Below are 15,074 nucleotides of genomic sequence, written 5' to 3'. Positions count from 1 at the left end.
GTGTGCCCAGGCATAATGTCTCAAAAAAAAATGGCTTTGAATTTTAATTTAAGTAAAATTTAGTTGTTAATTTAAAAAAATAAGTTTAATTAAGTTTTAGTTTCTTTAGTTTGTTCGATGAATAAAAATAATGTCCTTTATGATTGTGTATTCAATAAATGTTTGCCTTTAAAAAAAAAATTTCCCTGGGTGCACACTCTAATTAAATGTGCTGCACATGCCTATGCTGTCTTGTCATTCATCTGAATGGGAAGTTGGAAAATCTGTAATTGGATAGGAAGAAAGGAGCCATAAGTCTTTTGCTCTTTTCCAGCAAGTGAGGAAGATGTTTTCTCGCTATTCCCAAAAGAATATACATCTTGATTTCCGGAAAGAACATCAGAGCAATTCCAATAATTGTGAGACTGGGGTGTGTGATAACCGAAACCATTTTCAAGAAGTTCGAGTAGAAAAAGTTACATAGTTAAAAGAAAGCTGCATCTACTTTGCTCAGCTTCAAAATACAAAGAAGTTCTAATTCCCCTGAATTGTAATTTTAAAAGGTGACACAAGGTATGTGTACACTGATATTAGACACCTCGCCTGGGCCAGCTGAATTGGGCTTGGGCTTGGGCTCCCCCCTGCCCCGCACCATACTGGGTCCTGCAGCCTGAGCTGCAGCATCTACACTGTTATTAAACAGCCCTGCAGCTCGAGCCTGGAAGCCTGAGTCAGTGTAGACATACCCAACAGAGAGAGATAGCCTCATGTCCACTCTGTTTTTAAAGAAAGGACTATAATTGCAGTGTAAACATACCCAAGTTGCGGTCATAGTAACATGGATAGCTACACCTCTTACTCCTCTTTTGGTCTCTCTGAATGCACCCCCTCAGCTGCCAGGCCTCGTGCCTTTACTTTCCTTCAGACAGAATCCTGCAATTCTCTCTTAGACTGGGTCCCAGCCAACCACAGTCCCTGGTGTATCAACCTTGCTCAAGCCAGCTGGGTTCAATACCTGTAGTTCTTCCCTTCAGGAGCTGGGACCACTGGATTACAGTGACCCAAAACAGCTTTCTTAAAACAAAGTATTGCTTAATCTTACTAGTAGGAGCAGAGCACAGCATAAGAAAAAAGTTTTCTTAAAAACAAAGAGTCTGCATGCATGTCTACCTTACCTAGAATCCTAGGCAGGCCTATCTTACCCCACACTTCTACCCTCAGGGAGCCTGGGTCTCAGTCTGTTCCCCTTGACTCTCCCTCACCGTGTTCTTGAGGGTCTGGCTTTTAAATCCAACCAAAGCGCTTTGCTCTCAATTTCCCAGGCCCCTTTTGCCCTGCTGCCCAAAACCAGTCTGGTGAGCTCAGCAGGGTGTCAGAGGTGGAGCTTCAAAGTCAATGGCTCTTGCAGTGTCCTGAGTGTGCTGGTAGATGAGTGGCTATTTGAGGACACTGTACTCTTTCCTGCCTATGTGCAGCCAGCCTCGTCTTGAATTAACCCCTTCTTCTCGTACAGTAAACCCCCTTACAAACACACAGAGAAGTCGTAAGTTACAGGCAGCTCCAAATCTATCACAGTAACAGTTGGCATTCCTGAACCAAGCGCTGGAGACAGCTATTTTCCTGGAAGGTGATAAGAATTGTAACCACAACAGAGATAGCCCCATCTCCACCCTGTTTTTAAAGGAAGGGTTATAAAAATGTACAGTCTTGCTACTGCTTAGGATTTTATGGTGAGTCTTGGAATGTTTGATGCTTTTCATAAAGCCCCTGCTCCTACAGTGATTATGTGAGATTCTCAGCTCTAAACATACGTTTCTACTCCTCACTGGTGTGCAGAAAAAACTGAAATCATAACCTGAGGGTCAGCCTAAAGGTTAAGAAACCAGAAGGTAAATAAAAAGGTCCCAAATTTATATATATATTTGGGACCTTTTTATTTACCTTCTGGTTTCTTAACCTTTAGGCTGACCCTCAGGTTATGATTTCAGTTTTTTCTGCACACCAGTGAGGAGTAGAAACGTATGTTTAGAGCTGAGAATCTCACATAATCACTGTAGGAGCAGGGGCTTTATGAAAAGCATCAAACATTCCAAGACTCACCATAAAATCCTAAGCAGTAGCAAGACTGTACATTTTTATAACCCTTCCTTTAAAAACATTTATATATATATATATATATATATATATATATATATATATATATATATATATATATATATATATATATAAACTCATGTTTTTTTAAGCCAATCTCAGGATTTTTGGGGACCTGACCTGATTTTTGAATGTTTGGGGTTGGCACTACTGAAATTAGGTAGGTAATAAATAATCACATATAATGGTGCATTTCATACAGACATCTCAGAATGTTTACAAAAGGTATGTAATCATCATTCCCATTTTTCAGATGAGGAAACATAAGGCTGGTCTACACTACGGGGAGGAGGGGAAATCGATCTTAGATACGCAACTTCAGCTACGTGAATAGCGTAGCTGAAGTCGAAGTATCTTAGATCGAGTTACCTATCGAGTTACCTACCGTCCTCACGGCGCGGGATCCACGTCTGCGGCTCTCCATGTTGAGTCTGCTACCACAATTCGTGTTGGTGGAGTTCCGGAGTCGACAGGAGTGCATTCGGGGATTGATACATTGCGTCTAGATGAGACGCGATATATCGAACCCCGAGAAATTGATTGCGACCCGCCGATACTGCCGGTAGTGAAGACGTACCCTGAGGCACCGGAAAGATTCTGAGCCTTGCTAAAATTAACTCATCAAGTTACTGACAGAACTAACATCACATTATTTTGGAGAAGTTCTTTGGCCTGTGTTATATGGGACATCAACCCAGATGATCACAGTGATTCCTTCTGGCCTGGAATCTATGAATCTCTTGACTCCCCATTCTGTATCTGTATCTGTATGGTCCATCCTGCCTCCCTCAAAGGGTCTCAAATTGAGTGCAATATTTAGATTGCCATAAAAAAAAAAGTGTTGACAACAATCTAATAAATAGTTTAAGGATCTTAAAAAAATCCCTGTTAGAAACTGTTTTTAGAAACACAAACATTCCCATGCATTTTTTGCAGCCCAAACATAACGGCAGTGAGAATTTCATTGTTCAAGCTGAAGGAAACAGATCCCCAAGAGGTTGAGATCTTTGGTGATCTGGAACATAGATCTACAGCAGATGTTTCTGTGGGATGATATGGGGGGAGAGGGACGGGGGGAAATAACTATACTTTCTAATAGCCAGGTAAAAAGAAATTCCTTTGAGATTCACTGAAACTAAGAAAATTATCAGTTTTGTATAAGGAATTTGTATGATGGAAGTGGGAGTCCTTGAACTGTTTGCGTTCTTTAGCTACGCTTGCTCTTAAAGCAAAAATTTTCCCCAGAAGATGCCAGCATGGTAGTTTAAGCCTTAGTGAAGTTCACAGAAAGCATCAGTGTGCAGCAGATAACGCAAAACATCTGCTGACAGAGAACAGCCTTCAGACTCTCTGGCTCTTCCTATTTAGGCTTATACAGTACACCTCTACCCCGATACAATGCGATATAACACGAATTCAGATATAATGCAGTAAAGCAGCGCTTGGGGGGGGGGGTGTCGGGCTGCACATTCCAATGGATCCAAGCAAGTTTGATATAACACGGTTTCACCTATAAAGTGGTAAGATTTTTTGGCTCCTGAGGACAGCGTTGTATCGGGGTAGAGGTGTACTTTGGACAGTAGACACAAACCTTCTGGCTCCAGCATTCCCCAGGCTGTTAACAATGCAAAACACTAGTGGGAGTGAGGAAGGCAGTTGGTATGTGTTACATTCCCCCTATCGACAGAGGTATAAAAATAAGTATCACAAAGTCCTGCTTCCCTCCTGAGCTAAAATGAGCCTACATTTCAGTCTTATTGAGAAGAGGAATGGCAAGTCATAATAAATGAGTAGTCTCTCTTTTTTAAGAAGACGCTGTGCTCTACTATCCTTATTTGATTATGGAGTATAAATATCCTGATTCATAGTTAGGAAAGCTCTCTGTCCAGCTACCCAACATATCCCGCATTTGAGCAAGAGAGACTTACTCAATTTGGTTATAATCCTTCTGTCTACATGTTATGCAGTCAGCTTCTCTCATCAAAGAAAATGTTCTCATCAGAGCATTTGCACTCCCCTGTCCTTTCCATGTCTGGATGGAAGAGAACAGACATCAGAGGAAATGCGATAAACTGACTACATCCAGGCTGTGGTGACAAATATTGTGAGGCAAAGCTTTAGCCTGAACTTGTGACCCTTCCCAGGCCTTCCAAGTTTCAACTCAGATTCTCTGCCCACCAATGCTGGTGTATTTTACTGCCTATATAGAGCTTTCTCACTGCAGGATCACAATATCTCTCAGACTTTAGCTCTGTCAGGAGCATAAGCACTAAAAATTAACCAAGCCCCTACTTGGAATGGTGGGGTTCTTGGGAATGGGAGTTCTGACCCATACCAGTGAATCGTGTGTGTGAAGGGGGAGGAGGGTACTAGTGGAGGGGGTGAGACACAGCTGGCACCAAACTTGTAACCCAGTGTGAACTGTGCTGATAATTGCAAACTTGTCACAAAAGGTAGCCAAGATCTCCCTCTGATCCATGTTCCAACTATCTCTCATAAAGTACTTAAACACAAGAAACAGAGAGGCAGAGCATCAAAAAGGACATTATGGGCACAATTCTTGAAGTGACCCCTTTAAATGAGAATCCAAGACTCGTACCTTTTGAGGATTTAACCCACAGCCCTAAGGGTTCTGATATTTTTCACCCTAATACATGGATTTCCCTAAAAATCACCATAATAAAAATTACAGCTCTATTTACTTGAATTATTTATTTGATACTGAATTCAATATTCACAGCTGCAAAGGAAATGTATAGTTTGCATTCTGTAGATTATATGCTGTTATTATGATATAATTAGAAGCTATAAACTTTCTGGAAATCTGTATCAACATGCTGAAAATTCAGTTCATCCTGGTAGATCCTGGTTTTGCAGGACAGACATCAGTTTTAACATCTAAGATTTTGGGTTTCTAAGCTTCTTTTCTTTAAGCACTAGGCAAGCTTTGCTGCAAGAGAATCATTCCTTCATCAGCTATTATTTAGCAAATCTCATACAAGTACCCTTTTTAGTCAGTAACCTTGTGTAATTTACTAAATATACATTGCTACAGTAACAAAAAGCACATAAAAGAGAAGTATGGCATTATGGTTTGAATGCAAGAGTGGAATCAGAAAATCTGGGTGCTATCTCTGGCTCTGCTACAGACTTTCTGTATTAGCCTGGGCAAGTCCAGTTCCTATCTCAGTGATGTGGATAAATAATGCTTACATACCTGATAGGTGTATTGTGAGGATTAATGAATCCACTTCCCCTTTGTTTCCCAGACAAACCCATAAAGCCAGGGAACAAGATTTTTATTAAAAACATCAACGTGAAATATAAAGTAAGGAAGTTAAAGGATACACTTTGGATACACAAAGGATACACAAACACCTATAATGTTGCAAAACATGCAATGTGTCAGATCCTCCTGGAAAAAATAATCCCTGCCCTTCCATCCCCACTCATTTGACCTGATCCCATTTAACTGGCTTTCTCTTCTGTTTTGAACGGAGCTGAAATAGATATGGCTATTTTCATTTAACAGCAGCTGTTGTTGGAAACCATGATTTCCTTAAAGAGACCGCAGCATTTTACACTGACCCCAGAGAAACACATAATTCAATAAAAGGCTTTTGAACCAAGAATAACTTAGAACAGGGGTCGGCAACCTTTCAGAAGTGATGTGCTAAGTCTTCATTTATTCACTCTAATTTAAGGTTTCGTGTGCCAGTAATACATTTTAACGTTTTTAGAAGGTCTCTTTCTATAAGTCTATAATATATAACTAAACTATTGTTGTATGTAAAATAAATAAGGTTTAAAAAGTGTTTAAGAAGCTTCATTTAAAATTAAATTAAAATGCAGAGCCCCCTAGACCGGTGGCCAGGACCAGGCAGTGCAAGTGCCACTGAAAATCAGCTCGTGCGCTGCCTTTGGCATGCGTGCCATAGGTTGCCTACCGCTGATCTAAATGGACGGTCCATATAGATTTTGCCCTTTCTGGCTCCCATCTCTCCCTGCAATATTGATCCACACAAACACCCCAGATACCTTTCAAGTTCAGAAGATGGTAGTATGTGCATTTAAGAGGAAAAGCAGTGACTGTACCAGCAACAGGGCGGGGCAGCAACGGGGCGGGGTGGGGGGGTGGGGGTGAGATGTAGATCCTACCCAAGTCACTCTTGGGGGCTGAAAGCTGCCCAAGCTGAAGTGCCACTGTGTTAGGATGTACAGACACAGTAAGGGCCTCCCTGTCTCCATCTGCTCTTTTCAGAGGCTGCAAAACCCCTCCAACCCCACCGCTACCTGGCTCGCTCAGGGGTGCCGGGGGCATGGCCCCTTCCTGGGCTGATGCAGTGCCAGAGAAAGGGAGAAGAGAGTGGGAGCATGAGGCAGCAGTGGGGCCATGCAAAGAGGGGGGCTAGTTGCAACTCATGGCGCCTTGCACCAGTCAGGCTCTCCCTTTAAAGTCCAGGGGCCAGGAGAGAGTCACACAAGCCACTCATGCAGCATTTGGGAGCCCTAACGCAGCTGCTTCCCAGAGCCCAGTCCCCCCCAGTGCTCCCTGAGCCCAATGGGCAGGGGCTTCAGAACTCACAACCAAGATCACTAGGGTGCCTTTCTCCTGCCCCATGGGGAAGAATCCCTGGCCAGTGGCTGCCTGCCCTTCCTGGAGGAACTCCCTGTTGGAGAGCAGCGGGCTGAGTGGGGCTGGCAGCAGGCTGAGCCGCTCAGCTCGTCACCACTCTGGGGTCTCAGCCGTTGGCCCCACTCAGCCCACTGCCGGCCTGGGGTCCTGGCCACTGGCCCCGCTCAGACCGCTGCCAGCCTGGGGTTTCTTTCACCCAGGCTGGCAGCGGGCTGAGTGGGGCTGGTGACCGGTACCTCGGCTGGCAGCTGTGTGCCATTAAAAAAATCGGTACGCGTGCCATAGGTTGCCAACTCGACCTAGAAAATAAAAGTACATGGTTTTCAAATGAATGTTTGCATTTAACAGTTTCACCTTACATGCACCTTGTGTCTAAAATCTCGGTTTGTGCACAGACATTGCTGATCAAGGTCAGCACAGCTCTCAGGAAATCTTGTTTTGTTAGTTAATAGCTGCTGCATAGCCAGTCATGGGAATCTAACAATATTCCCATCCCGCGAGTCTTATCTGAAGTGGTGGTTGGTTTCTGACTATTAACATGAGGTATTTATTTAAATAGAGAGACCAGGAGAAGGACTAAGGACTTGGTATACCTTAAAAATGTTACGCTCTAAGGAGGACGAGTCTGGGGCCTGGAAACCTTGACAGAAGCACTTTAAATTTAAGTGGGTGAAGGTCAGGAAGAAAGTGTATCAAATCCATTTGAACTGTGAGGTGCATGCCACAGTAAACAGAAACAAAATCACAACTTAGAAACACCAAGGGCTATGCTGTGCTCTGTCCCCGGACCTGTTCTTTACTACTACCCCAGGAGGGGACAGATCCCAGCTCACCCACCCCATTTGCATCATTTTGCAGACCTGGCCAGGAATATCTAGAGGAAAAGGAGAGGCATACCACATCCAGGAGGTGGTACAAAGTACACACTTCCCGTAGATAGCAGGCAGAAGGGATAGCTCAGTGTTTTGAGCATTGGCCTGCTAAACCCAGGGTTGTGAGTTCAGCCCTTGAGAGGGCCACTTAGGGATCTGGGGCAAAAATCAGTACTTGGTCCTGCTAGTGAAGGCAGGGGGCTAGACTCCATGACCTTTCAAGGTCCCTTCCAGTTCTAGGAGATTGGTATATCTCCAATTATTATTTATTACCAGAGAGCTCTGTGAGACACTGTACTTCCTCAAATACTGGTATGTTAGGAAAATATCACACAATGAACTCAAAAGTCTATGACTGGAGCTCCTTAATAATGTTGCACAGACAGCCACTGCTATATTAGCCAGCATTCAATGTAAGTTATACTAGTGAAAAAATATTGTCCACCTCCACACTAAAGCGGATGACAACATGGGTTGTATTTCAGAGTTCTCTTTGGCCCAGAGCCATAAAGATATTTACACTCCTAACTTCTATTGATTTCAATGAAACTTAGAAGCCTAAATAATTTGTCAATCTGGGCCTACCTTCCGAATTCAAATGTTTTAAATTACAGCAAGACAAAGAACAGACTAACATTTTATTCAAAAATGTTCTAGATTTTGCCAGTTACCTCCAAATACTTGGAAGCAGGTGAAGAGGCAAGGGAGAAAAGTGCTATATATAAAGATAAAAAACCCAGAAAATTACTTGCTCATCGAAATGTTAGTGGGGGCAACACTAGGATGTAGTGCTCTACATGCCTAAACCTGGTAAACAGCAGCTACCTGAACATCTGGCACTAGAAATTAGTTCACTACATGGTGCTTCTACACTTCACCATGGTGCATATCATCTGAAGACCCACACAAGAGAGACAAATCATGGTCTAGAGTATCTGTGTGAGAGTTTTATATTGCTGCCCATCGCCGTAGTATCTGAGTGCCTTCTGTATAAAATCAATAGCAACTGAGCCTTTCTGGAGTTAAAAAACAAAAAGGTACACATCTGGGGAGCTATTCCTTCACACCCTTATTTAGATAGTTCACATAGTCTCTCCATTCCTCAGTATCCCCATCTTTAAATCTTGTCAAAATGTTTCTAGTGAAAAAGATGTTTTTCAGCAGTTCTCTCATCACATCTTCTAGCTGTATATGTTAACTATGAAACAATCATGATACCTTATTTATTTTTTCTTCTTGCTTCTTTATTTGTTCATCAAAGAGAAGAGCTGTGTTTTCAGAATGGCTGAGAAATATCACTTTTGCTATTTTAAATTGGCAGTCAGTATTTTAGAGACAGGAGGAGACTGTTTGAATACATAAGAAAATTCAGCCAAAGAGTGGTGTTTGTCCTGATGGGTTCTGGCCAACCAACAGAAAGTTCATCGTTAAGTTATTTGGCTTGAAGAGAATGAATAGAGGTCACACCATAATATATACGATCAACAGTAAATTCTGTGACTAGTTTGTGTTGGGCTGCAGATAGCAACATTTCTACCTATTGTAGAGACGTATACATTTCCCATCACCATAGTATCTGAGCGCCTCACAATCTTGAATGTATTTATCCTCACAACTCCCTTGTCAGCTAGGGCAGTGCTATTATCTCTGTTTAACAGATGAGGAAATTGAGGTACAGAGGAATTAAGAGACTTGCCCAAGGCCATACAGGAAGTCTGTGGCAGAGCAAGGAATTAAAATTAGATCTCCCAAGTCCCGATAGCTTCCCAACCATTGGCCCATGCTTCTGCTTACATACAGAAAAGCATTCCTCTTCTTCCCCTTCTCCCTAATTTGAAAACCAAAAAAGAAAACTGAAAAGAAAATACTGAGCATGCTGCATACTTCCAAATTTTGTTATTAAAAAATGTGGTTTCTCTTATCAGGCTGTTTGGACTATTTCTGGTTTTGACTGAGCTGGAGGCATCAGGGTTGCAATTTCCTGCCAAACACAGCAGCAGCCAGTGCAAAAGCAGCAGAGGAAATAATATGAGCACAGGATGTAACAATAAAACAAAAAATCACTTCATCCCTTTTCAGATGATTGTATTCGTGTTTCATTTGGAGCGGCTGCCATTAGGCATTATCTGGCCTCTTATTTTCAGTAAGTGCATATATGCATTTACATTTATGATGTTAAACAAGGAGCAGTCTGGACAGCAACCCATAAGAGCTGGCCAGGTGACCTATTTTCAGCTAAAAGTAATCATCAAGGAGGCATTAAAGATTGTGGGAGAGGATGCCAGAAGTCTACTATATGCTGGTTTATGGTCACACTCAGTCTCTCGGTATTTATCTCCATGTGCTCCCATTATCAGAAACCATCAAACCAGCCTATGTTATTATATATGCTTTCAGCTACAGGTGAAATCATAAAAGAAATCCCAAACACTGAAACAGCTAACAAGTAAGTCTGGCCACCGTGGGGACTTTTAGGGTTTGTCTACACTGCCCGCTGGATCGGCAGGCAGCGATCGCTCCAGCGGGGGTCAATTTATCGTGTCTGGTATAGACAAGATAAATCGACCACTGAGAGCTCTCCCGTCAACTCCAGTACTCCACCGGAGTGAGAAGCGTAAGCGGAGTCAACAGGAGAACATCAGCTGTCAACTTACTGCAGTGAAGACACCACGGTAAGTAGATCTAAGTAGGTCGACTTCAGCTACGCTATTCACGTAGCTGGAGTTGCGCATCTTAGATTGACCCCGGGTAGTAGTGTAGACAAGCCCTTCGATAACTCCCTAACCTCACATTTTGTACACAGGAATGAAGAGCCATCATTACCTTTCAAGTCATTATTTACTTGGGACACAAAGCGAAGGCCAAAGGGGAATACTTTTCAGACTGAATAAAATATATAATTAAGATGGTTTGTGGGGGCACATCCAGTCACACATACATGGCTCTGGAAGGTCTCCACAGTGGTGACTGTACTAGGTGGGGATGGATGGGGGTTATACATTATCTCACAGCTCTAGTGGTTCTCTTGCTAGAGCATCCACTTCTGGTCCTACCCTCACCTTGGATCTGCAGAGGCTACTGGGAGCGGCTGCTCTGTGGTTTACCATGGAGATGTCCAGGTCACAGCCTGCTACACAGGTGGATACTGCACTGATGGAGTTGGCTTTTAAGTTATAGTATCTTGTGTCCTTCTTTCTCTTCCATCTATATATTAAATGTTTTTAAAAGCAGAGAATGTAAAGAAATTGAATGACCTTTCCCTTTGCAGCCTGCATCACATCGGTTTTATCACAATTACAGCAATAGTAACAATTATTTGTTATTTCACATCAAACTCCATCCCACTCCTTGAACTTTAATGGGAGTTTGGGGAGCACAAATAATTCAGGATCAGGTGCTTACCGTAGAAGAGGCTCAAATAAATTTGCTTGGAGATTAATTTTTTTTTTTGATAGATTAGTTTGAAGAATCATGTGCTCTAGAAACGTCGGGTCACGTTTGTAGCAGCAGATATAGCTAGTTTGCAGCTTTCCAGCTGACTAATAATCCAGGATATAATGAATTCAGCTGCCATTTAAAACAGAAATTTGCTACTGATTTCAGCTGGAGCAGGATGGAACTATAATACAGTGGGGTGAAAGACCAGGTTTTATTATTTTCCCTAAACACCATGTTCCACTGTGGAGAGTTGTTCAGGATGATGGCATTTCATAATTTAAAATCTCTGGCATACAATGTACACCCCTATTTTGAAAGATAAAGGCGTTAATCTCTCCTTTCTTAGTGTATTTAATGTGTGCAAAAAGTACATATGCACATGCCTTCTCCATCTCTCTTCTTGTTATTATTCCAATGCGACTCTTCAAAGCTGCTGAGATCCTGTATGTTACCCTCTTTTTGGAGGATCAGATACATTGCATTAAAAAGCATGCAGAAAAAAGTTCTAGGGCATGAAACCAATTTTCACACACTTTTATCTGGTTCAGTGTTTCTACTGATTCTGCAAATACTTTACATTTTAATTATTTTTAAAAAAGGTTTTTTTTTAAATTTTAAGCTAACATCCCACTCCCCACTGTTCATTAGAACTTAAGTCTGACATTCACCGGAGCTAAAGTTTAGTCTTGCCGAGTAAGTCCTCATCAGAGGCGGGGTTTTTGGTTTTCATTACAATGTTAAACACTTACTACGTGTCTGGATTGACTCTTTTATCCAGAAACTCTTAACATGTTACTTCTGTTAAGAAGGACGCTCCTTCACACAGGGCCAGCTTTAGGAAGTGCGGGGCCCAATTCGAACATTTTCGGCAAAAAAAAAAAAAAGCCTTTTATTTCTTCTATGTATTATTTACTTTCCATAACTATGTAAATAATACAATTATATATTATGTACATTGCATCATATATGCTGTTGATTGCTTATTAATGACCGCCATGTGTGGGTCCCTGCCACTCCCTGCGGGTGTGCATATGTGTGGGTCCCAGCTGCTCCCTGCCCCCTCATTGAAGCAGGTGTGCAGGGTTACTGCTCTGGGAACTGCAGGGCAGCAGTGGACATGAGGCTGGTTGGAGGCAGGGCAGGGGCTGACTGGAGGTAGGGTCTACCTGCAGGCAGGGAAAGGGGTGCAGGGCTGGCTGGAGACAGGGGTGTGTGGGGTGGGCTGGCTTCAGGCAGGGCCGCAGGGGGATGCAGCAGGGGTTGAGAGGGCTGGAGACAGAGGAGTGCGTAACTGGCTGGCTTCAGGCAGGAGGGTGCAGCAGGGATTGGCTGGAGAAAGGGCAGGGGGTGCGGGGCTGGGTGTGGGCAGGGCGGGCAGGGTGTGCAGGGCTGGTGCGGGGAGGGCTGTGTGTGGGGCTGGCTGGCTTTAAGCGGGGCCACAGAGGTGTGTGGCAGGGGTTGGCTGGAGACAGGGCAGGGGGTTTGGCAGGGGCTGGCTGTGGGCAGGGGGTGCAGAGCTGGCTGCAGGCGGGGGGGGCAGGGCTGGTGCGGGCAGGGCAGGGGGTGCAGCAGAGGCAGCTGGAGCCCCCGTCCTTTAAATAGCCCCTAAGGCTCCTGCTATCCCAGGGCTCTGGGGGTTATTTAAAGGGCCTGGGGCTCCCCTGCTTCTACGCCCCCCCCAGACCTTTTAAATAGCCGCAGGAGCCCTGGAGAATACATGGGGGCGGGGGGGCTCTGGTGGCTATTTAAAGGACGGGGTGGCAGAGGCAGCTGCAGCCCCGGCCCTTTAAGTAGCCCCCGGAGCTGCCCGCTATCCCAGGGCTTTGGGGGCTATTTAAAGGGCCCAGAGCTCCAGCCGGTAAAGCAGGGCTGCAGGGTAGGGCTTGCACTCCGGCCGGGGCTCCAGGCAGAAGAGCAAGGTTGCGGGGCGGGTTGCCCCGCTCCAGCCGGGGCTCCAGCTGGGGCGGCGGGGCTTGTCCCGCTCCGGCCAGGGCTCTGGCCGGGATAGCGGGGTTGCAGGGCAGCTTGCCGCGCTCCGGCCAGGGTTCCAGCCAGGAGAGTGTGGTTGCGGGGCAGCTTGCTGCGCTCCGGCCAGGCTCTGGCCGGGAGAGCGGGGTTGCGGGGCGGCTTGCCCCGCTCCGGCCGGGACTCCAGCTGGGGCCGCGGTGCGGCTTGCTGCGCTCCAGCCGGGGCTCCAGTCGGGGCCGCGGGGTGGCTTGCTGCGCTCCGGCCGGGGCTCCAGTCGGGGCTGCGGGGTTTGCTGCGCTCCGGCTGGGGCTCCAGCTGGGGCCATGGGACGGCTTGCCCCGCTCCGGCCGAGGCTCCAGCCAGGAGAGCGGGGCTGCGGGGCTTGCCGCGCTCCGGCCGGGGCTCCAGCTGGGAGAGCCGGGCTGTGGGGCAGCCGCGCTCCCGCCGGCGCTTTGGTCAGGGGAGCGGGGCCATGGAAGACCCCGGAGCAGACCGCAGCAGGGGTAAGTAAAAAAAAATTAAAAGGCGTTTAAGGCGTGGGGCCCGATTCTGGGGAATCGGCTGAATCGGCCTAAAGCCGGCCCTGCCTTCTCACCTCTGTTGTGAGGCCTACAAATGGCAGCTAACAATGGCTAGGAAGATAAGCAGAAACTGCTTATGGTGAAAAATACACTTGTGTCACTATTATCCTCTTCTTCCACTTCCCTGAAGGGTGATCAGATGTCCCAAGTTTATAGGGATAGTCCCGATATTAGAGACTTTTTCTTATATAGGCATCCCTCCCACCCCCGTTCCAATTTTTCACGCTTTCTATTTGGTCATCCTACTTCTACCTCCCTGTCACCCAACACTTGTTGGTTTCATCCCCTTGTTGAAACCAAGATGGTAAATTATTTGGTGCAGCAACTGTCTCTCTCTTTATGCTTGTATAGCAGCCAACACAATGACTCCCTGGTCCCTGACTGGGTCCTCAAGATGCTATTGTAATTAATTAAATTAATAAATTAATAATAAGATAGCAGCAGCCAAAGGCTGGATTCTGTTCTGGAAGTGATCTGGGGCAAAGATCATCACATGAAAGATCAACATCCTGTGGATGCAAGGAAGAGAAGTGGGGAAGATGTGCTCTAAGGGGCACTGCCTCTGAAAGGACAGTTTGGAGTTGTGGCAATTCATAAAATTCACTGGAAACTCAAGCCGACAGCTGAAAGGAATTTATGAGAGGCAAGGAAGATTAATTAACTCGCAATGAAAACAAAGAGCTAATGAACTGGCTCTCAAGTGCTTTTCAGAATGCAGTTCCTTCAATTCTGATAGATGCTCTTGCATATTTTGTTGGTGTTGCTGCATCCGGAAGATCTAAATGCTGCCCAGGAGCCTGATTAACAAGTGTGCTTCTGCTGAAAGCTGGTTTAGCACTTTGGCAAGGCTCTCCCTTCACAGGGGAATAAGCACACAAGCAGGAGCAGTGTGTGCACATGCCTGAATGTCAAAGGCCATGAGCAAACTGCCTAATGCCGCTGATCGCTTTCCTGACTGCAGGGCTCAAACTGGCAGAGTCAGACCCAGAGGGTCATTCATCCTGGCTCTAACCCATGACTCTAATCCACGTCAAGGAGCTACAATTCTTTCATTTTCCCCAACACAGGGCCAAAAATAGGAAGGTGAATAATAGTTTCCAAAAAACGGTTCCAAAATACAAAAAAAATCCTAAGCCCTCAGACCCACTAGTTTAATGACTGTGTATTGCAGAAATGACACGGATAAGGTAAGATTCTGCCACTTTAGGCCCTGTCTACATTAAAGAAATTTGCACCAGTGTAACTACATCCCACAAACCCCTAGTGTAAGTGCATTGTACTGGTTCAAAGCCACGCTTGCCCTAGTGACACTTTAGTCTGGTAGCACGTAGAAGTCAGCTGCACTGATGTAAGCCCTGCTTTGGGCTGGTACCCTGTTCACATGAGAGGCTTGTACTGGCGTAACTACAGCAATATAGGTACAGCAGAGCGAATTTCCTTCATGCA

At 45.1% G+C, this 15,074-nt stretch overlaps 1 protein-coding gene across 4 annotated transcripts in view; it reads right to left on the bottom strand.

The window, feature by feature from the left end:
- The window catches only part of ZHX2 (zinc fingers and homeoboxes 2), a 115,977-nt gene that overhangs the window by 70,518 nt on the left and 30,385 nt on the right, over nt 1-15,074 (bottom strand). Inside the window, exon 1 of one of the 4 annotated variants that reach the window (XM_050940797.1) lies at nt 11,829-11,937. The exons of the other annotated variants lie outside the window; for them this stretch is intronic. The gene's annotated coding sequence lies outside the window, so the exon portion shown is untranslated. Of the gene's footprint in view, nt 1-11,828; nt 11,938-15,074 lie in introns of those variants that run through there. 4 annotated transcript variants of the gene reach the window in all.

The sequence above is a fragment of the Gopherus flavomarginatus genome, chromosome 2, assembly GCF_025201925.1.
Source record: "Gopherus flavomarginatus isolate rGopFla2 chromosome 2, rGopFla2.mat.asm, whole genome shotgun sequence".
NCBI classification, from domain to species: domain Eukaryota; kingdom Metazoa; phylum Chordata; order Testudines; family Testudinidae; genus Gopherus; species Gopherus flavomarginatus.
This window is presented reverse-complemented; position numbering and strand designations above follow the sequence as displayed.